We start from the raw sequence: 23,549 nt of genomic DNA, 5'->3' as shown, positions 1-23,549 counted from the left end.
CTTTTATTTCTTGCTCTGATTATGAAGTGAAAAGTGAAATAAACATGCTGAGCATTGAAGCAAGTCGAGCTATGAGTAAAATATCGACTCAACCATTACATTATACAGCTAATATTGGCCACATGCTTAAGTGATTCATCTGGACAAATCCAGAACAAGTTCGCTCAACTTTGCTTGGATTTTGTTCAATGAGTTCATTTGCTGGGTTATCTTGCTGGGTTTCTTAAAAATTCAAACATTAAATGTTAAATTGCTGGGTTTCTTTTCACAGTTACGTGTATATCCCATTTGATCTGTTTCGGAAAAAATCATGCAACATGCAAAATTCACGTGATAATCAGCGATGAGAATAACATGCTCCACTCAGCTAGCGAATCACGTATGGTACACTGGAAGCTGCCAGTCACATCAATTCAAAATATCCATGACGATGACAATGTCACATCTACATTCCTTCAACTGATGGTTTTGCTTGATTGTTCACTTCTTCGCTGACAAACTTTTTGTGTACTTCTTTTGTTTTATATTTTATTTCTTTGTGCAGAAATCAAGAGAAACAAAAATACTTTTTTTGTTGAGGTTGATTTCTAATCAACGTGAAAATTTTAAGATCTCTTTCCAGTGAACTATCAAATTGAGGGACTTTTTCTATGTGTATAAAATATATTGGCTCATGGAAGAGCGAGGTGTGAGAGGGTGAAATTGCATCACAATGACAGCGACGGTAGTGGAACCACAGGTGGACGCAATCATTGGAATGAACGAACAAGAAAACTGGAGAGAATGGAGGGGACGAAACACAGAAGAATGTTTGTAAAGTTTTCGTAAATACAGGAGTAGTAAAATAAAGTAGCTTATATTTACCCTCACCAAAGGAAACGAAATTGTGTTGGGGTCCGTTTGTTTGTGTGTCTGTCTGTTTGTTTGTTACTTGCAAAATCGGAGATTTTTCAAGTATATTGGTCAGTCAATTTTGTTATTGTTTGTCTGTCTGTTTGTCACATACAGGTCACAATTTAAATCCGATCTTCAGGAGACTTCACCACATGGTAGAGTTTGTCACAAGGAAGAAGCCTATTGCTTTTGAGATCAAAATGTCAAAAGGTCAACATATGCCAAAGGTCAACGACTTTGGTTGCATTTCTAAAATCCTCAATTATCATCCCATTTAGTTGAAATTTGGAGACGATTTATATTTTAGGTCACAGAATTCAACCACCAATTATTTCTGAGGACAACCTCGGACAAAAGGACAACATGGACCGAATTTCTAAAATCCTCAATTTTCATCCGATTGACTTGAAATAAAAAGAGGATTTTCAGATGTGGTTACTGAATTCAACCACCAATTCTTTTTGAAGTCAACATAAACCAAAAGGTCAATATAGGCTGCATTTCTAAAGTTGTCAATTTTCATCCGATTCACTTGAAATTTTAAGAGGAGTTGTATATTTGGTCATTGAATTCAATCACCAATTATTTTTGAGGTCAAATTTGTTTAATGGATTTTCTAACGATGACTTTTTTTGTATACCTTGTTGAGGCTCGTATGAGAGCTAACACAAAATGCACAGCAGGGGGGGGGGGGGCATGAGACAAGAGGGGAGGGAGTGGGAAGGACAAAACAGTGGGGAACAGAGACATTAAGAGATATGTGGAAGGGAGAGTGATGGGTGTAGGGAACACAGGGTATACAAGATGGACATTACAGGGATTTTCTGAAGGTAATGGTCTTCTTGTTACTTGGCAATTTTTGTGTGTGTGTGTGTGTGTGTGTGTGTGTGTTCGTTTATCTGTCTGCTATCCTCCAGCCCAAACCGTTCAACCGATCATTGAATTTAATTGCGAGATTTAATATCAACGATGCTGCGATGGTCTCGCATTGAAGTTTCGTAAAATTTGGTTGACTGAAAAAGTCTGCATAGGCCAAAACGCTAATTTGAGGCAAATTTTCTAAAATCCTCAAATTTCATCTGATGGACTTGAAATTTGAAGAGCATTTGCATATCAGGTAATTGAATTCAACAGTAGGGTGAATATACTGATTCTGGCTCACTTTCCCCCATGTTAATGAATGGGGGATTCTAAGCGATTCAATTTTTTTTTCCCAAAAAATAAACCCCATTTTTATCCCAAGGTATATTTATTTGGATCCCCCTTTAATCTGGGGGCACTTTTTTTTAAAATAACCAATGCAATAAGATAAAGATTTGTTCAAGTAGTAAAGTAGTAATGTGATTTGTTAAAGTTGATTCGAAAGAAATATCTGAAACATGTAAGCCGAGGGACACTCTTTTTCAAATAACCAATGCATATTGTTTAGTTCACTCATTGAACCTATAAAGATTTTTTCATTCTCAAATTCCTTCAATAGTTTAATTTTCTTTGCACAATAATCCCCATCTAAAATATTTATTTAAAAAGAAAACATTTGAATCTTTATATTTTTTAAGATACCCCTTTAGTGTCATTATTAAATGATAAACTTCTCTTAATGCTCTTGTTTGACCACCTCCTGAGCGACATATCATTTTGAGATTATAGTAAATTGTTTTTCCATTGTTCAATTGATAACCATCAAAGTTTTCAGTCCATTCAAGGATTTTTTTTTTCGATACATCCTCCAACTTACCAGTTTTTAAATTGATTTGCCTATTTGTTTTATTTACCTTTGTTTCAGTTATTTTTTCAAAAAGACTTATTTGATATTTTTCACATTCATTATGTTTTCCATTTATATTCCAAGACTGAGATTTTATCCACTCATTAGTTTGATTAATACTTGGTTTGACCATTTATATATTGTGAAAAAATGTGGCGGGAGCCCTTAAAAACCCCAACTCATCTATCATTATTAAAATTAAGCATCATTAAAACACAATCTATGCTATACACTCTATCATACAATATCCATATGAAACACAATCTATTCCATTATCTAAAATAAATCTCTTATCATCAAAGGATCCTAATGCTTTTTTATTTACTTCTTCACGATATATCTTATGTTTATAACTTCTTATTGTATACATTTTCCTATATTCTTCTTTCTTATTCATTAAACAATTATAATAATTTCTAAAAGTTATTGATTTCTTTATTACATATTTGTTTATTCCCTTTAACCTCTTATCAATCTGATCACCATACTTATAAGCATATGCCTTTGCTCTCAATCCAATAAACTCACTCATTACTTTTCCAACTCATCCTTAAACTCACCAATAACCTTTTCATTCTTTTTTGAAAATAACTCACTCTTATTACTAAAATTAATTGTGTCATATACTCCAATATTTTTCTTCATATGTTTATAAACATCATCAGTTTTTATATTGAGGATAAAACTATCAGTGTCCATATACAACAATGAAACATTTTCACCATACTCTTTCATTAAGCCATTATACAAATAATCATACATCAATATATTTGATAAATCAAGAACTGCTGTACCAATATATATTGGTTTATCCATTACAATGCTTTCCTTTTCCATATGAATAGCAGAAAAGTTCTCTGAAAAAACCTCTTCTCTCTTAAAACTTGGTTTATATTTCAATCTAGAAGCTTCTTTCCAAGATGTGGCAAATCTAATGTTTTGCCTGTTTCTAACATTCTCCAGTGTCTTTCCAAAGACAGCATTATTCATCAATTTATAGAATTCCCCTTCAAATTTTACTTTTTTATTTGTTCTCATATCTGTATTGAATTTAATATACTTTTTGATCCAAGGACTTTGTTTAAATTTTAAAAGTCTATGAATTTTAGCGACTCTCAATCCTTCTCTCAAAAACTGTTTCAAGCTTCTCTGATGCAAAACATATCCCTCTTTATCATAGAATGTTGTTAATGACTTTTCTATTGATTTGCCTTAAATATTGAAACTTTTATGATAATCACTCAACCATTCTTTCTTTGGGGTTTCTTTCTCACATGCAAAAGGAAGGTCTTTATGCTTATTATGAAGATCACTCGGGTACCTCAAATCAACTTCAAAATAATAACCTTCTTCTTCCTCATTGAGAATTCCTCTTGAGAAGAAATAATAATATTCATCAAAGCCTTCACATAATCCTTTTCTTCCACCCACTCTAATTTACCATAAGGCAGAGATTGAGACATTACCCATCCATACAAAATATTAGCATCAAAATACATCTTTTTCACTATCATAATTTGGAAGATATTTATTATTTGCTTTAGCATATCTTTTTGAATATACTTGTGATATTCCACCTCTCTTAGACTTCTCAATCATCAAAAGCATATCTACATCGCTGAATAAATCTATATCTTGTTTTGTTATTTTCAACATTGCACTCCAAGCTAAACCATGAGCTGTGAAATAGTGGGCAGGATCTAATCCATAACAATTTTTATCATGACAGAGTGATCGAAAAGCTTCAAACGCATCAGCGAACAATAAAACATCTGTTTTTAGACACAAATCATGATATTCTCCAAGGTTCTTTATCTTAAATATTTTCCAAATTTCTTGCGCATGTTTATATTCTTTATCACTTATCTCTTCTTCATAAAGGTTATTAGAGAAACTTTCTTTTGAAGTAAGTTGTGTTTCTTTAAATCTTATAAATGAATCCATATAATCATAAGGATAAATTCCCTTACTTGAAAGAATTTTCTCTTTACTTTGAATTTCATTCCTTGTTTGAATTTCCTCTCTCGTTAGAATTCCCTCTTTAATCAGAATTTCATCTTTAATCAGAATTTTCTCTTTAGTTAGAATTTCATTCATCATTTGAATTTTCTTTATAATGAGAATTTCATCTTCAGTTCGAATTTCTTCATTAATTTCCTCATTAATTATAATTTCCTCTTTACTTTGATTTCTCTCTTTAATCAGAATTTCCTCTTAAGTTTGAATTTTCTCTTTTGGAAACAATCACTTAAGATTTGGAAAAGACCCCGTGGAGCTTAGATTTGATGCTGGGTAGGCTAGTGGTGTTCCCATAAACTTGTAAGAATCTAGAAACCTAATACGAGTTAAAGGTTTTGTGAATATCATTTTTGTAAATGAAATATACGTTTTACTTGTGTTTGTTATGGCAGAAATATTCCCTGGTGTTTTTGAAAGTTCATTTATAAATAGATGTGTATCATAGTTGGCGCTGTTGTGAAGAAAGACTGGAATAAAAGAAGAAAATTGATAATTAAGATTACAACAGGAATGAGTGGGACTTCTATATTTACCAGTAAGATGACAATGATCCCTAACTTTAGACTCCTCAATTTTCTCCTCACAAATATGACAGATGTTGTTCTTTCTAAATTCCAATATTTCTTCTTCAGTTAATTTCATTGGTTCATTTATTTCTTTCATTAATTTAGTTCGTCTTATACAATCCTTTTCTAATCATTTTACAAACTCTTCTGAAGCTTTTTTCCACCATAATGTTCAAGTTTATTTTACTTTTCTCCAACAGATGATTTGTTATAATAACAGAAACCACAAGGAACATGTTTTTGATATTTATTTATATGTGATTATTTTGGATTCGGAGAAGCAGTATTTATCTTTTTTAGGGTAGATTCAAAATCAGCGTATATCACAAATGGGTGCATGATAGATTTAATATAATCTTCAAAAGATATCTTTTCACCAGGTTTAGGCATTGTAATTACAGCTGATTTATGAATACTACAATATTTTGAATGTTGTTCGAATCGTTCTTTTCTATGAAATGAATTAAGTCATCGCTTACAACGATATATTTTGTTTGCTGTTCTGAATACCTGAGAAGAGATTAATCTTGATAAATTATTGATGTATGTATCATGTGAATTCTTTCCAACACTAAAACATAAAAGATCAATGTGTGTTTCTTCATTTTTAAAGTTGTTTGAAATTTGTAATGTTTGAACTTTGTTTGTATCTGATAATCCATATACATTAATAGAAACATTATTCTTTTTTGCAAATTTAGGAATATCTGTTAGTGGCAATGGGAATTTAAAATCTTTAATGTTCAAGGCATTCTCATATTTCATATATTGTTTTACTCTTTCTGAATTACAATTTGGTGGATGTAAGTGAGCAAGAACAGACCAGAGAAAACATTTATCATTGCTCTTAATATTAACAACTGCCTTCCTTAGTTTTATTTCTTTTGGTAATTCAATTGAAGAAGAAGCTTTAAGAGGGTTGGATTTTAGAATGTGTATATCTAAAAAGATGATTTTTTAAATATTAAATCCACTTCCTACCACTGTATTATCAAAATCCTCCTCTTGTCGTGAAAGTTCTTCATAAACCCCATTATTCAAAAAATCTTGAAATGATGTTAAAAAATGAAGATCTGTTCTCAGATGATGAGTTTGTTCTTCATCTTGTCATTTCATATTCATTTTCACTCCCATATAAAACTTTAAAGTTTGCCTTCATTTTAAAGTCTTTTTAATAACTTTTTCAACATCATGTTTCACTATTTCAATTGATTCAGCTCTTGATGATTGACCAGGTTCTCCTAATTGAAAAATCCTTATTTTTATATGCCCTTTGAATGAATTTGAATACCCCATCAGTGTTTTCAATAAAATAGTCTCCCTTTACTTTAAACTCATTTTCCTTATGTTTTTGTGATTGAAGGTGATTCTTATAACTACTCTTCAAAACATGCTTTGAGCAGATATCACAATGTTTTCTTTCCTACTCAAGAGGATATATTTGATGAAATAGATTAAATGTGTGTTTGTTGCTTTGAAGGTGTTTTTTATAATGTTTATATTCCTGATTACAAACAATGTAGTACGTTGTATTCACCATATTTATATCATAAAACTTTGCTGAAACGAAAATTTTCTTGATGAAAATTTTGTTTAGTTTCTAGGTGAATCTGTGCTTAAAACCATTTTATCCTCCAACTTTTTTCACTTAATAAATACAATGTTTCAAGACACAAAAGACAAGTTTCAATCAATCTCTTCATTTGTTAAAGATACTGAGAAATATGTCAAGGATGTAAAATTGAACAAAGATAAATATACCAACTCTTGGATAAAAACAATTATGGTGGATAAGATAAGTTCTTCAATTTCCTTCAGTGGTTGGGCTTTTAGTATACCTGGAAGAACATCAATTAAATTATCTTTAACAATTGTTTCTCCTCTCCTTCTGGTAATATATTCAAAACGAGAAAAAGCAATGAAACAAGAAAAAGTATCAAAAAATAAAAACCTTATGGATGAAGCTTTAGAAAGAAAAGATAAGACCATCTGTAATATGCAAAGAGAAACTTGTATTTTTTTTCAACAACCCTAAAGATTTAAATCCTGATGAAATAATGGGTGTTAATATATCAGGTGAAATGACATTTCGTTCAATAGTAGTTAAGGATCATTTTAAAATTACCGTCAATATAAAAAATGTTGTAGTTGAATCTGGTAATGAAAAAAAGTATACAGATATCAATGGTAATGTTGTTTCTACTAATTAACCTCCGCCAACGAAGATGGATGGAGATTACTGTTTTCAGCCCTGTCTGTTTGTTTGTTTGTTTGTTTGTTTGTGAACAGTATTACAAAAAAACTCCTTGACGGATTTCAACGAAACTTGGTGGGAGGATTGGATATGTTCCAAGGATCATGCCAGTCGATTTTGGACTTGGTCCAAAGTCCAATATGGCCGCTATGGTGGCCATTTTGAAAAAATATTTGAATTTTTATTTTTGCATTTCTACATGTTTTAAATGATTTCCAACCGAAAAAATAATAAATTTGTTCAAGGAAAAAAAATTTGCAACTTTAAAAAAAAGAATTAATTTTATTTGAAAAATATTTGAAATTTTTTTTTGCATTTCTACATGTTTTAAATGATTTCCAACCCCCCCGCCCACCCCCCCAAAAAAAATTTGTGAGAGGAAAAAAAACCCAGAAATTTTGCACCTTTTTTTTTCAAAAAAATTTCGATTTTTTGGGGGCATTTCTACATGCGCGTCGATCTAGTTTAGGTTATTCAATCGTTGTTCAGTAGACTCTGATCCGTTTTGACCTACAATGAGTAGGATAACAGGTTCACTTATGTGACCCAGCAGTATTGGCGGCAGAGGTTTTGCCCTCTACCGAGTGCTCCCCCTCAAGTTAAATATGAGTCAATATTCAACTGAAGATTTTGATGATTATGAGAGTGATTATGATAATTTTATAGATGATTCTGAAGATGAACTTTAGTTTAAGTAAAGTTTTACTTTATAAATATGGCAGACTTCCCTGATTCTACATATGACAAATTTGAGAATTGTCCTGCGTGTGAAAGATGGGGATTAAGCACAGAGTCAAAAGCCTATAAACAATGTATATTCTGTGATTATCATCGAATTAATGATAATAAAAATTATAAAAAGGAAAATAATTACTTTAGATTTACACCAAAAATAAATTACTTTACAAGATTGATTAGAGAAATAAATGTAAAGTATGAGGGTGATAAAATACCTTTCCTTACAAGGGAAGAAACTGAACGTATTGGAGAAATGTTCAAAGGATTGTTGTTATATATTATTCATGGATGTGCTTTTCAGGGAAATATCAACACAAGATATTGCATAAATAAAGTAATGGATTATCTTGAAATTAAACCTGAACTTAGGATAAAATATCGAGTTTCTAAAAAAGACAATAATAAATTAAATACCCTGTTTTCCAAATATATAAATGAATGATTTCTTACCCATTTGGGAAAATAACATAAAATTTAGCAATCATAAAAATCTTCCAAATTCATTATGATGTCTCATAGTTGGTTCAAGCGGATGCGGCAAAACCAACTTCCTTTTGAAGATGCCCCTGACTCCCAACCTTTTAAATTATGATTATTTAATAATTTTCACAAAGTCGAGTTTTCAACCAGAGTATCAACTACTCTCACAAGGTTTTAATGCTGGTCTTCAAAAAGAAGATATAATCGGTTTATTTAAACTTCAAAAAAACCTAAATGATTATTACATTGAAGATATAATACAACTATTTTGTGATACACAGAGATGTAAAAAGAAATCTAAACCGATAACTTGTATTCTTAGTGAAAATATGGATGATATACTGTCTACACAAGATATGGATAAATCAAAAAAGAACCTCGTTATCTTTGATGATTCTGTTAATGAGAGAAACCAAACGGTAATGGACAGCTACTACACAAGAGGGAGACTTTCTTCTTGTAATTGTATTTATCTTAATCAATCGTACTTTCAACTTCCTCATCATTCCATCAGAAACAATACTAATACTTTTATTTTATTCAAGTTAAATTCAATAGATATAAACAATTTTTGGAGAGATAATTGTTCTACATTATGTAGTAAAATGGGATTTGGGGATTACATGAAGCACACGACAGAAAAATATATATTTTTGTGACACAAATGAGATATTAAATGATTAAATGAAATTTTCCAATAAATAAATGGATGTGAAAGAAAGCAAGAAGATTTAGGGATCATCAAGAGTTGGTTTCAAAAGTTGTAAAACAACAGGAAGACAAAAAGAAGAAATGCAGACAGAAACTAACAGGTGAAGAAGCATTTGAAAGAAATGAAGAGAAATTTATTAAACCACTTTTAAAAACTTCCAAAGAAAAAATTGTAGAAGTTTACACAGTTCCCACAACACAATATACTCCTAAAAACTTCAAATGAAAAAAGATTTCAGTCAAATGACAGAGGAAGAATGAGAGCATATAGGAGAATTAGAATATGATGATAAAGGATTATTTCAACAACTGAAAGACATTAATCGACCCCCTGATTATATTGTGAATGCTCTTCAAAACAATGAATATTCAGCAGAATCAAAAACAAAAGCAGGTCTCATTCCAACAGAACAACCAGCAATATTTCATCTTGTTCAAGAAAAGGTATTGATATTTAATGATGAATTAAGTTTCTTGAGTTCTGCTCAACCCCCTGTTAAACTAACTCCGAGATTAATGTTTCTTCTCACAAAAGATGGAAGACAAGCTTCAACTGTGAGCGTTGAATCAAAGTATTTTGATAAACATTTGGATATGAAAAATAGTGATGATGGAGTTTATATTGTTCTGCTGAACTCTGTTAATTATAGGGTTAGTCTTTCTGGTAAACGTGGCAAGAATGAGAAGGAGAAACACATTATTCAGGCTTTAAGTATCCTTGGTTCAGGTGTTAGTTTTCTTCCAAATGACCCATCACAATTAGTTAATAGACTGTTATTGTTGTTAGGTAGTAAGAAGGCTCGAAATAACAATTGTTTTCATGAAGCATCAGCCATTTTTGACCAGTTGATGAACATGAAAATAATTAATAAATATCAATATAAAGATATTTTATATCATATTAAATAAGATGAGAAGCACAATCCTTAGTTTTAATTTCACACAAGTAACCACACATCTTCATTCACATACCCACCACAACTTGACACAACAAAATAATATGAGGCATCTTTATTGTCCAAGGAAACTTATAATATCTTATTTAATATAATTGAGAAAAATGACAAGTTTAGTTATAATCCGGGAAGTGGATACAAAACGATAACAGTCTCACACGGAGCATATGAGATTTCTCAAATATCTTCCGAAATTGTTCGTCTTATGAAAGAACAGGGTGATGAACCAAAAAATATTGTTATAGATATTCAAAAACATACTACAAAATCAACGATTAAACTCAAAAATAACTACAAGGTTGATTTCACAATTGATAATTCATTTTGAGAGTTATTAGGTTTCTCCTCAAAAAAGATTGAAACTAATGGGACGTTTTACAGTGATAATGTCATTAAAATATCCTCAGGAATAAATTCGGTATTAATTCGCTGTGATTTGATTGATGGTGCTTGCAATGTTGGAATAAAAACAAACACAATATTTTCATTCAGCGCATACTCAACCCCAATTGGTTATAAATTCAATATGAAACACAAAAATGTTGTTATTCTCCCGGTGTCAGAACAAAACCATACACGGAATAAATTTTAGGAGAACCGATCAAGATAATCCTATGATTTATTTTAATGGAGAAGTTATATCCATCAGCATTCACCTTCGTGAAGTTTTCCAATAAATAAATACGATGATTATTGTGAGGAAACACGAGTTGGAAAATATAAAATAATTACAGAGGAGGGGATGTTCCTTTCCCCTTACGACAAGGGTGAAGGTAACTATCTTGGTGGAGGATACTATAAACATAAGAGACAAAGGGGTGTCAGACATCAATTTAGAGGAGATGGGATAATTGACACTCCAATGGGTATCTGTTCAACTATTCTTCAACATAAAGACCTCATTGGTTCAACTGCTTCTGCTGTGGGAAATGTAGCAGGTGCTTTAAAGAGCATAATCGATGCCCAAAAGGAATCTCATAAATTACAAGCAATAAAATAAATTAAGAAAGGCAAAACTCAGTTGTCTCCCCAAGAACGACATAAAATAATTCAAATACTTGGGTCAGGGTTTCAAAAGTTTTAACATCTTTTTTTCTCAATAAATACAAGTATGGAAGCAATTGATAGTATCTATAATTTGTATGATACTATGATCATCTCAAACTCCACGAAAAAGGAAGACTACTTCAAGGTAAATGCAACAACAAGAACGCAAATGGAACAAAAAAGTTTTGAAATAAATAATCAACAAACTTATTTGAATCTATCCGAAAGTTTCTTGTTGTGTAAATTTACATTAACTAAGGCTGGGAGTAACACAAACGCTACACTCGTAATGATTTCTTCTGGAAAATGTTTGATAGTGTTCATTTGTACATTGGAACTCAAGAAGTTGAAGCAGTTGATTATGTCTCTGCTCTATCTTAAAAGACGAAAATTTACATGATATACATTCAGCGATAGAATGGGAAAGGGGTCTGTCGAAGGTTTTATTCCTGATATGTCAATGGGATCAAACACAGACCCTGGATATACTCAATGGAAAGGAGCATATAATGATGATGCAAAAGAAGTTAATAGTTTTACTGTGGCAGTTCCTCTTAAAGGTATTTTTGGATTTTGTGATCATGATAAAGTTCTGTCTGGTCTTAAAATTAGATTTCAACAACAAAGGAATGATAATGAAAATAGATTACTTTTTGGTGTTGGTAGTGCTTTTGTTGATCAGAATAAATTTGCAATTGACGAAATGAGTTGGTATATTAGTGAATAAGCTCCTAATCTTAAAACAGAAGAGATGTTGAAAAGAAGACTTAACTCAAACAAACCACTCAGTGCATCATACCTCAAAAGAAGGTATCAACATGTTAAACTAAACCAAACCACTTCCACGTGGAATTTGGGTGTTCTGGAAGGAAAGCCACGATATCTGTGGATCATTTTTTAAAAACCAGATGGCGATACTGCTGCTAAGAATAATGCATTGAGTCATAATGCCAGGGTGAAACAACTTCGTGTTTCTCTTGATTGAACATTTTATCCACGAGATAGATTGGAAACTAATTTTGAAAAAAATGATTATTCTGAAGCATACAAGTCTTACAAAAGTTGTGTGAAAGTAATGTAAATAAAGAACCTATTTAGGAAATGACAGCATTTAAAAGTTTGAATGCAATCGATGCATTTGACCTGAGTGCTCAAAAGGAAACGAGAAAGTCTCATCAAGTGGATACTTCCCTGTACATTGAAAAAGGAGAGAGTGAAGAAGTTGATGCATATTGTCTGCTTTTTGAAGAAACAGAATTACAGATTAAGACAGATAATGGTGTTATGATTAGTCTCACATAATTTTTTGTAAAATAAATGAGTGGCAAAGTACCAACTGGGGTGAATGTTAATCAAATCAATCCTCATAAACTATCATATTGTGTTTAAAATCAACAGCCTTGTAAGATTAACGTTAATACAATTCAGAGAAAAGGAGCAGTAAGAATTGATGTTTTGCTCACAAGAGAACAGGTTAAAATCTTGAAGGATACTGGCTCACTTAATATTAAAATGACAAAGCCAATGTTGAGAAAATATTCAATAAGAGAGACGAGTGGAGGATTTCTCCCATTTCTAATTCTTTATTTTCTGGTTTAAGTGCGGTTGGAGCATTGACGGGTGGTATTTCAACAGCGGTGAAAACTGCCAACGGAAGGAAGGCTCAACTCCGGGCTCAAAAATAATTGGAAAGACAGAACAAACAGTTGGAGAAACAAATTAGTGGAAGTGGTGGAATTGTACATTTTGCTGAAAAACTTGAAAGTCTGCCTGATAAAGCGAGATAGTTAGTTGGAGATATGCTTTCCTCTATCGCACAAGCAGGTGTAAAATTAACTAAAAGGGGTGATGGACTATATCTTTCTAATAAATAAATGAGCATTGATGAGTGGTTTAAAGAATTTGGAAATAATACAACATCAAATTTACAATTTGTCAAATATTGTAAGAAATTAAAAATTCATAATGTGGTTATTTGTATTAGAGATGAATTAACAAACATGCCTAAACATACAAAGAATATTATTATGAACTTTGAAGATAATAATCAGAACGGCTCTTCTTGGGTTTGTATTTTTAATAGTCAAGACAAATATTGTTTTGTTATTTTTGGTCTTCCACCACCTGTTGAAGTCATAACATTCTTACAGAATGGTGTTTATCAAACATTTGAAGTTCTAGAATTAAATTCCAAGTGTTGTGGTCAATTATGTCTATATGTGTTATTTCAAATCAACAAAAAAATTTTTTATGACATTATTTTTAATCCAATATAAATGACATGTTGGTAAAGATGGTTCTATCTTTGGTATATCCCAAGAACTGGATATTGATTTATCAAATTATTACACAAAGGCACAGGCTGAACGACAGAAATTCAATATAACCAAAAATATGAATATGAAAATGCTGATAAATTAAAAAATTATCCATGCCCAACTGAAGCGAATGACTTGGTGAGATTAAGTGATTTATCACAATATATATCCTTAAATAAAACGGCCGTTTATTCCAAAGATACAGAAGTGTTGATTTTATCTCCAGGTCATACAGAAGTCACAGTTTGAATTATAATAAATTGTTAAAAAGAAGGGCTTATCGTTTGTTTGAGAATAGAACAATGGGGGTATGATATGAATGATTTAGGGTATAATTGGTCATTTAAAATTGACTTCCAAGACCTGGAACAATTAAATCAGTCTCGTAAGGAAGAATATTATCCACTTGGTGCAGAGAATGAGTTTTGTGAAAGCACGATTCGTAAACAACAAATAAAATAATTTAATAAGGGTAAATATAATAATGGTTTTGCCCAAGTTTATATCATGAAAACAGAAAAAAACAGGATTATATATACTGTAATAAGTAAGGAAATACAAAATGATTTAACTATAGGAAGATGGGGAGGTGTTTCATGTCATAATAATATTCTAACATATATTTCTAATACATAAATGACTGCAAGAAGGCTTCAAGAAAATTATCATTTCTGTGTCCAAGCAGACCTTCAAGAAAAGGGTATTCGGTATTTTAATAAATATGTTCTACAACATAAGAATGAGGTATTTTCAATAAAAGATTGGCATGATGCTGATGTTGATAAACCAACAACTTTAATTAGAATGTTAAATTATGAAAAAATTACAAAGTTAAGAAAACGTAAGGCTCTTTTGGAAATTCAAAAGAAATTTCATTGGTTTCCTGTTGTAAAAAAAAAATATTTTGGATACAGGAATAACAAGAAATCCCGATGAATATATGTATAATATTCTATGGGGTGTAAGCGATTCTAGGATTGTTAAGGCATGAGGAAGGAGTTGTAGAGAGAGAAGAGGAGGAAAAGCAGAAGAGAGAGAAGGAGGAAAGGGAGAAGAAAGAGAAGGAGGCGAGGGAGGAGAGGGAAGAAAGAGCGAGAATGAATAAATCTGAAAATATGGAAAACGGTGAGATTAAAAAAAGATTGGATGTGTTACAGGAAATAAAAGAATCTCTACGTACCTTGGAGGAAAACAAAGAATTGACAAGTCTATTTGCAATATTTTTGAAAAGATTATTGACATCGTTTTCAAGGACAAGATATTGACTTTAATTAAAGTTTTTCATTTTTTTCTTAAATAAATGGAGGAGAGAGTGAAGGCATTTCAAAGGATTCTTTATGTTTAAAAAATAAAGATTCAAATGTGCATCTTGGAAACTAAAAAGGTTTGCGCACTCTGTAGGAATTTTTCTCATAAATAAATGAGTTATTGTCTCAAATGTAAAAAGAAAACCAATACGTAAAACATTTCATATTTTAAAAGTAAAAATAACAGGGTTATACAAAAAGGTATGTGTTCAGTGTGTGGTTCAACAAAATCAATTTATCTCCAAACACAAACTCGGAGGAGATACACAAAAGTATTTATCAGGAAGTAAATTTACAACCACTGTAATACCAGGGGAATTCCATCTACCAGGGTATTACTTCTGTGGTCCAGGCACAAACTTGGATAAAAGATAAAATGAGGCAGATAATCCTAAATCATGGAGAAAGCTCATCAATAGGGTTGATGAAGTGTGCATGAGACACAATATTGGTTATGGAAATACCACAACTTTGGAAGAAAAGCATGAAGCCAATAGAGAAATGTTGTATAATTTGTCTCTGATACAAAATCCAACCTTGAGAGAAAAAGTTGACAGGTTCATCGTGAAGAAGATAATCAGTGCTAAATTGAAACTTGGACTTGCAAATTCAAAAAACTTATAGGCTCTAATGATGTCATTAAGGTTGAAGAGCAATTCGCTGATGAATTACATGAACCAATATTCAAAAAGTTTCAGAGAAAGAAGGATTATTCCAAAGAAGTTGATTATATCTGGTCCGCTGATTTTATTGAACTCAATAATGATAAGGGGTGCAAGTATGCTTTAACCGTTATTGATTTGAGGAGTAGATACGCATGGGTTTTCCCTTTAAAAAACAAAACAGCTAATACTCTTATGATAGCCTTTCAACAGATATTTAATAAAAGCAAGAGAAAACCGAAAAAATTGTGGACTGATGAGGGTGGAGATTAGTTTTATTACAAGACATTTATGAATTTTCTAAAAAATAACAGCATTGCATTATACAGTACCTTTAATGAAGGAAAAGCCGTTGTTATTGAACGTTTTAATCATACCTGAAAAGAGAGACGATATTAAAAAATTCACACAACTTGGTTCACAACAATGGTCATCTTTTATTCAGGATATTGTGGAAAGGTATAATGACACGATTCACACATCAACGAATATGAATCCATCAGAAACATTTGCAAAATTAGAATATGAAAAAGAGATTAATGTCAGAAAACCTAAGTTCAAAGTTGGTGATGTCTTTAGAATATATAGATGGAAATATCATCTTGAAAAGGGTTATACTAAACGATGGACCAACAAACTTTTTAAAATTGTTGATGTAATAGATACGGTTCCTTGGACTTATAAGATGTATGTTTTAGAAGGGGTAGATATTTTAGATTCATTTTATTCACAGGAATTACAAAAGGCAAAACTAAGCAGATAATACCCATGGGAGCAATGGGTTGGCGCTTCACTCCCTACTAACATACACTGTTGTGGACACTCGAGGGCCAATTCCGAGGTGTATAACAGGTGGCATCTGCTGTATATAATGTGTGTCAAGGGGGGGACGTTCTTAAATCTGTGAACCCCAAAAAAAGAATCCTCAACTGAATAGTCACGGTTTAACTTTTGTTTGATGGTGTGTGTGTGTGTGTGTGTGTGTGTGTGTGTGTGTGTGTGTGTGTGTGTGTGTGTGTGTGTTCCCTCCCCCCCCCTCAACCCTCACATTCAAAATCTCAACCCCAACTTTCACATTCAAAATCTCAACCCAACCCTCATACAAAATCTAAACCCCAACCCTCATACAAAATCTCAACCCCAACCTTCACATTCAAAATCTCAACCCCCCACCCCAATCTTCACATTCAAAATCCCCAACCCCCACCCCCAACCCTCACATTCAAAATCTCAACCCCAACCCCCCATCCCTCACATTAAAAATCTCAACCCCAACCCAACCCTCACATTCAAAATCTCAACCCCAACCCCCCATCCCTCATGTTCAAAATCTCAACCCCAACCCAACCTTCACCCAACAGAATGTCTTTTTTTTCAATACGTATTTCAACAATATATATATTTTTTATGTTTTTTTTTCTCTTCTTCCAATTCTGTCTTTTCAGACTTTCAGGTTTGATAAAGTCGAAAGGTAGCGTAAGAACCTTCCTGTACTTTCCTCCCAGAACTAACAATATATATTTTTTATGTTTTTTTCTCTTCTTCCAATTCTGTCTTTAAGTCTTTCAGTTTCATGAAGTAGAAAGGGGGAGTAAGAACTTTCCTGCACTTTCTTCCCAGAACTTTCTTGATATTGCTCTCATCAAGCACCATCCAACAAAAAACTACATCGATAGGTTTAGATCCCAAAGATTGGGAGAAACCACATTTCAAGTCTCCAAAATAAACCCAACTTTCTAAGTCTCCAAGGTATAACCACATTCCTGTTGAGTTTCCAAGATACATATCACATTGTGAGTTATCAAGCCAGAACCCACATTTCAAGTCTCCAAAAATATAACCATCTATCCAAGACTCCAACGTGGAACTATAATTTCCAGAAATATTGTTGGTTTCCGTGATAGATCTCACATAGTATAACTGTGGATCATCAAGGAAAACTCCATTTTTCAAATTCTTTATGTTGTTCAGTGATTGATCTCACATAGTATAACTGTGGATCATCAAGGAAAAGTCCATTTTTCCAATTTTTATGGATTTCAGTGATAGATCTCATATAGTATAACTGTGGATCATCAAGGAAATCTCCATTTTTCAAAATGTCTGAAATTTGTGTCTCCAAGGTAGATTCCATATTTAGAACCATCTTGGCAGAACCCTTTTCCCGAGTCTCCAAGGTAGTTATTTAAACCATCAAGGCAGAACTCATTTACTGATTTTAAAAAAAAAATTGTGAGTCTCCAAGGTAAAACTTGTATTCTGGCTCATCAAGGTATAACTTGTTCAGTGGGTATTGTCTTGATAACTTGCAATGAGTACTATTGCTGTAAAACTCTTTTTCAGGATTTTCTGGTCTCTAAGGTATAACTCTTTGGTTGGGCCATCAAGGTCGAGCTCGTTCTGTGGGTCTTGGTCACTCATAAGGTCTTCAACCAAATCAATAATTTCGTCCCAAGTTGTGGCAAAAGCCGTGTTTTCATTTTGTAATACAGATGCAATTTCCTGTGAGAGAAAATAACCACGTATTAATAAAGTGATTTAATCATGAAATGAGTCTATGCTTCAATCAAACTCTCTAAATAGGAAAATAAAATCTTACCTCAACAGATAAGAGGTTTGAATCCAGTTCATCAACTTGAAGGTTTAGTTTCATACAAGTAATAGAACTCCAAGGAACCCCAAAGTCAGCACAGCACTCCATTCTAAATGAAAGTAAAAAAAATGTTTAAAATGGAGTCTGGGCTTGAATCTTTTATACAGAAAGACTGGTTTCCCTGGGCAACACCAGGCAAACCGAGGCAAGACTTGTGAGTCAGATGTAATGTTGTTTTGTACAGTCAGATGTTGTACTGTTGTGTTAGAATGGAGAATTTTTTTTTTAAATGTAGGATTCTTTGAAAATTCCCTGGGCAAGCCCAGGCAAGCCTTGTGAGTCAGATGTTGTAATGTTGTTAGAATGGAGAATTTTTTTTCAAAATGGAGAATTGTTTGAAAATTGCCTGGGCAAGCCCAGACAAGCCTTCATTGGGAATTTTTCAAAACCATAACATTCTAGAATTTTCTCGTGATTTGTTTGTGAGTCAGAGATGAACTGGAAATGATGTAAGAGTAGGCGGGGCTTAGTAAAAGTGCGTGGGGCTCAGGAAAAGTGGGCGTGGCCTATGCAAAATACCGCAATGAAAGTGGGTGTGGCTTAGGAAAAGTGGGCGGGGCTTATAAAAGTGGGCGTGGCTTATGCAAAAAATTATCTGTGGCTCAGGTGGTCGTCAGACGAGAGCATTAAGAGAAGTTTATCATTTCATAATGGCACAAAAGGGGTATCTTAAAAAATATAAAGATTCAAATGTTTTATTTCAAAATATTTTAGATGGGGATTATTGTGCAAAGAAAATTAAACTATTGAAGGAATTTGAGAATGAACAAATCTTTAGAGGTTCAATGAATGAGCGAAACAATATGCATTGGTTATTTGAAAAAGAGTGCCTCTCGGCTTACATGTTTCAGATATTTCTTTAGAATCACCTTTAACAAATCACATTACTACTTTACTACTTGAACAAATCTTTATCTTATTGCATTGGCTATTTGAAAAGAGTGCCCCGAGGTTAAAAGGGGAGACAAGTAAATATATCTGGGGATAAAAAGGGGGTTTATTTTTTAGTGGAAAAAAAAAATGAATCGCTAAGAATCCCCCATTCATTAACATGGGGGAAATTGAGCCAGAATCAGTATATTCAACCTACTTTCAACTACCTATTAATTTTGAGGTAAACTTTGGCCAAAAGGCCAATTTGGGCAAAATTTTCTAAAATCCTCAATTTTCATCTGATTGACTTTAAATTTGACCAGCAGTTCCAGAGAAATAATTTTAAAATTATTTTCCTTCAATATAATGTCGCTGCCACATCACATCATCATCATTCGACATCGGCTTAGCCCGTGGTTGCCTCCTCAAATTAGATTTGGTTTTATTTATTCCAAATGTGGGAGAAAAAGGAGGAATGAAAGAGTGAAAGTGAGCAGTGATTCGTGATTTTGGTAGTTTTACTAGAAGGGGGTTGTTGGCGGACCTTGAGCGCCCTGCGGTAATATGGTGGGGACAAATCGCAGACAGAGCAGGGGAAGGGGGCGAGGCCGGAGAGCATATGGTAGAAGACAGAAAGAACACCGACTTGCCTGCAGTGAGAGAGTGAGAGGCTCAAAGACTCAGCCTCATCGCGGGAGATTCCAATGATCCGAAATGCCTTGGTTTCCACAGCGTGAAGCCGAGAATGGTGAAAGGCAGGAGCACCAGCCATGAAGATGATAGCAGTACTCCATCAGGCTGAAGACGAAAGCTTTGTTTGTGGTCAGGATCTCAAGTGGGCCAAGGAAGGACTTTGCATGAGGGAGAATTCCCAGTCAGCGACTGCCTTTGGAAGCCAGGTTTAAAATGTGGCTTTTCCAGGAAAGATCATGGCAGATAGTGAGACTCAAAAGCTTGAAAGAAAGGACTTCTTCCAGAGGATTGTTGGGGAAGTAGATGGGGGTTTTGTCCAAATGGTCCTTTCGGAGAGACAAATTGAGAGTGTGAGATTTGTCTGGATTGAAAGACATGTTCCACGTGTTGGACCAGTTTGTGATTTTACCCAGATCTGCAGTGAGCGAAGAAGCTGCTGCTTGCCCGTCTGAGGGATGACAGATGGTACGACAGAGGGTGGAGTCATCAGCAAAGATTTAAATGGGATTTTCAAAAGAGTCTTAGAGATCATTGACGAAAACCAGAAAAGGAACAGGTCCCAGAATGCTGCCTTGAGGAACTCCAGCCTGGAAAGGAAGAGGGGATGAGAGAATTCCACTTCGGGCCAGACATTGACTCTGACAGGAGAGGAAGTCTGTGAGCCAAGAGTGGAGATGGACTTGAATGCCAATTGATGTGGTCATGACTGATGATGTCATTGTGATAAATCGTCATCCAATTGATGGTGACATCTTCATCCAATTTCAAATTAATTGGAGGATAGTGTCCCTCCACATTTGCCGACTGAAATTTCTAATTGGTTGGATACCCATTTTCCACACATCTGCATCTCAAGTAGATGGGGATGGGCCAGCAGCTGCCTGGGGGATGGCCAGAGGGAGGCTCCTGGAGTGCTTAGGGTTAAAGTGGTCGCAGCAATGCACTAATCTGGTGCATGCTCCGATAACTGACCTGACACAGACAGATGAGATGACGAGGACTGATAGTCTTCATTTAACTCCTACATTTTTTTTCATTTAATATGGGCGAAAGAAAAAGGTGTGCCAGCAAACCCACTAACTTAGATGAATTGGAAACTTATATACACAAAGGGTGGAGGAGCTCCTTGTGAGCCAACAGCCATCCATATCTAGTGCCCAACTGTGTCTGCGGACGTCCTCCAGCAGTTGGGTTACTTCTTATCAGGAGGTTGGTGGCAGGATTTGCACTCCGGCCACCGTAAAACCCTTCATTCTGCAAAACGCAAAAACGCAAAAAAATCTGAAAACCCACTCCGTGGGAGTACCTCCTTTGCAGCTTCCCTTCGCAGGGCAGCTCACCAGATGACAGGATTGGGGAAAAGCCTTCGGGACCCCCAATCTTTGATGATAGGAGGGAAACCACGGGGTAACATCCCTGGGTCAGATTGCGGGAGAGTGTGTCGGAGTGGTGCTGAGGTGTCGTCCACCAGACGGTGGTCTCCTTGGGTTAACCTGAGGCGGTCCCTTCAGGTGGGTGCCTGGAATGTCCTATCCCCAAGAGAGGATGATCACCTGCCTCTGTTATCATCTGAGCTCAAGCGTTTGGACATCTGGATTGCAGCTCTCTCTGAGGTTCGGAGACCGGATTGCGGCGAGATAATGGTGGGTGGTTACACCTACTATTGGTCTGGTCGCTCTGATGGTTACCATACCCAAGGAGTTGCTGTAGCTGTGTCCAATAAGCTGACCCCAATGATAATTGAGGTAACACCGGTCAACGAGCGTATTATGAGATTAAGGATTCGTCACTCCTTAGGTGTCATTTCCCTGGTCTCTCTTTATGCTCCGACTGAGGCAAGTGATCTCACCATGAAGGATGCATTCTACACCACACTCGAGTCTGTGGTTGATCAGTGCCCCAGACGAGATACACTTCTTGTCTTGGGGGATTTAAATGCATCAACTGGAACTGATAGGGATGTTTATGAGGTGTGTGTTGGTCCCCATGGGTCAGGAACTATGAACCAGAATAGCACTAAGTTCCTTGACTTTGCAAGAAGTCATGGACTTAGGGTGGCTGGTTCATGGTTTCAGCGCCCACAAGCTCATCGCTGGACTTGGTATTCCAACGCTGGCGGTGTGGCCAAGGAGATTTACCATGTCCTCATTGATGGTCGTTGGAGGATGATCCAGAACTGCAGTGTCTACCGGAGTGCTCAGTTCCTCAATACTGACCACAGGCTTGTTGTAGCAATTCTAAAGCTGCACCTTAAATCCTGGAGAATGGTACCATCCCAGCCTAGGCTGGATGTTGCCAAGCTCATGGATGAGAGAGTAGCTGAGGAGTTTGCGAACAGGCTGAGTTGACACTTGGGGGGTCTGGGTGCTTTGGGGGGTCCTGAAGAGTTGTGGAGCGCCTTCAAGACCACCGTCCTTGATGTTGCCGGTGGATGCCTTGGAGCTCACTGCAGGGCAAAGAAGAATTTTGTCTCTCAAGGGACACTGGATACCATTGACCAGAGTCGCAGGGCCAGGCTGAATGGCAGAGCTGAGCTGTTCAGGGAGCTGAGGCGTAAAACTGTACGTGCCCTGAGGGTGGACAAGGAGGCCTATGTGCGAGGAATCTGTGAGAGGGTAGAGCATCACCTGTGGACAGGTGATTCTCGTCCCGCTTACAGGGGAATTCGCGCATTACGTTCATCCAAGCCCATCCCTCGGAGCACTGCAGTTCGAGCAGAGAGTGTAGGCTCTTGACAGAGGAGTCTGAAGTGAAGGCCCTTAAATCAAGCTGATCCCCCAGATGTCGAGTTGGACGTCAAGGGTGTTAAAATCCCTGTTGCGGACCCTCGAATCAACTGTGGTCCACCTTCGCTTGTGGAAACACGGGCTGCGGTGAACCAGTTGAAACGGGGCAAAGCTCCAGGGATCTGTGGCATCCATGCTGAACTTCTCAAGGCTGGTGGAAATGCTGCACTCCTGTCGTTGCATGCAATTTTGTGCTCTGCCTGGAACACAGGCATCATCCCAACTGACTGGAAGAGGGGCCTTGTTGTGCCTCTCTGGAAAGGGAAGGGTGATCGCCAAGACTGCAACAACTACCGAGAGGTGACGCTGCTCTCAGTGCCGGGCAAGGTCTTTGCTCAGATAATTCTTGATAGGGTTCACCACCATCTGCTTGAGCACCAGCGTACAGAGCAGTCAGGCTTTACACCAAAGAGGTCAACGATTGAAAGTATCCTTGCACTTCGTGTCCTCACCGAACGCAGACTAGAGTTTCGGCAGGGGCTGCTTGCAGCCTATGTTGATCTCTGCAAAGCATTCGATTCAGTGAATCGGGATGTCCTCTGGAGGATTCTTGGTCTTCGTGGGGTGCCACCAAAACTGATCAATCTGATGTCTGAACTCTACTCTGGTACTGAGTGTGCTGTGAAGTGTGGTGGTACCATCTCTGACTTATTTCCAGTTGTTACTGGAGTTCGTCAGGGATGTGTACTTGCCCCCACACTTTTCAGCGCTTGTATGGACTGGATTTTAGGGAGGATCTCGGAGAGATCAAGTTGTGGTGCATCGTTTGGCAATGTCAAGATCTGGGACCTTGATTTTGCAGATGATGCAGTCATCTTTGCGGA

At 35.3% G+C, this 23,549-nt stretch overlaps 1 protein-coding gene across 1 annotated transcript in view; it reads right to left on the bottom strand.

Annotated features, from left to right (window-relative positions):
• Nucleotides 1-23,549, bottom strand: part of LOC147035768 (extracellular calcium-sensing receptor-like) — a 100,314-nt gene that overhangs the window by 66,538 nt on the left and 10,227 nt on the right. The gene's annotated exons all lie outside the window — the stretch shown is intronic.

Source organism: Eptatretus burgeri, chromosome 1, assembly GCF_056783735.1.
Source record: "Eptatretus burgeri isolate ZD-2024b chromosome 1, Ebu_testis_v1, whole genome shotgun sequence".
Classification (NCBI taxonomy): domain Eukaryota; kingdom Metazoa; phylum Chordata; class Myxini; order Myxiniformes; family Myxinidae; genus Eptatretus; species Eptatretus burgeri.
Note: the sequence above shows the minus strand (reverse complement) of the source record. Positions and strands in the feature narration are given on the sequence as shown.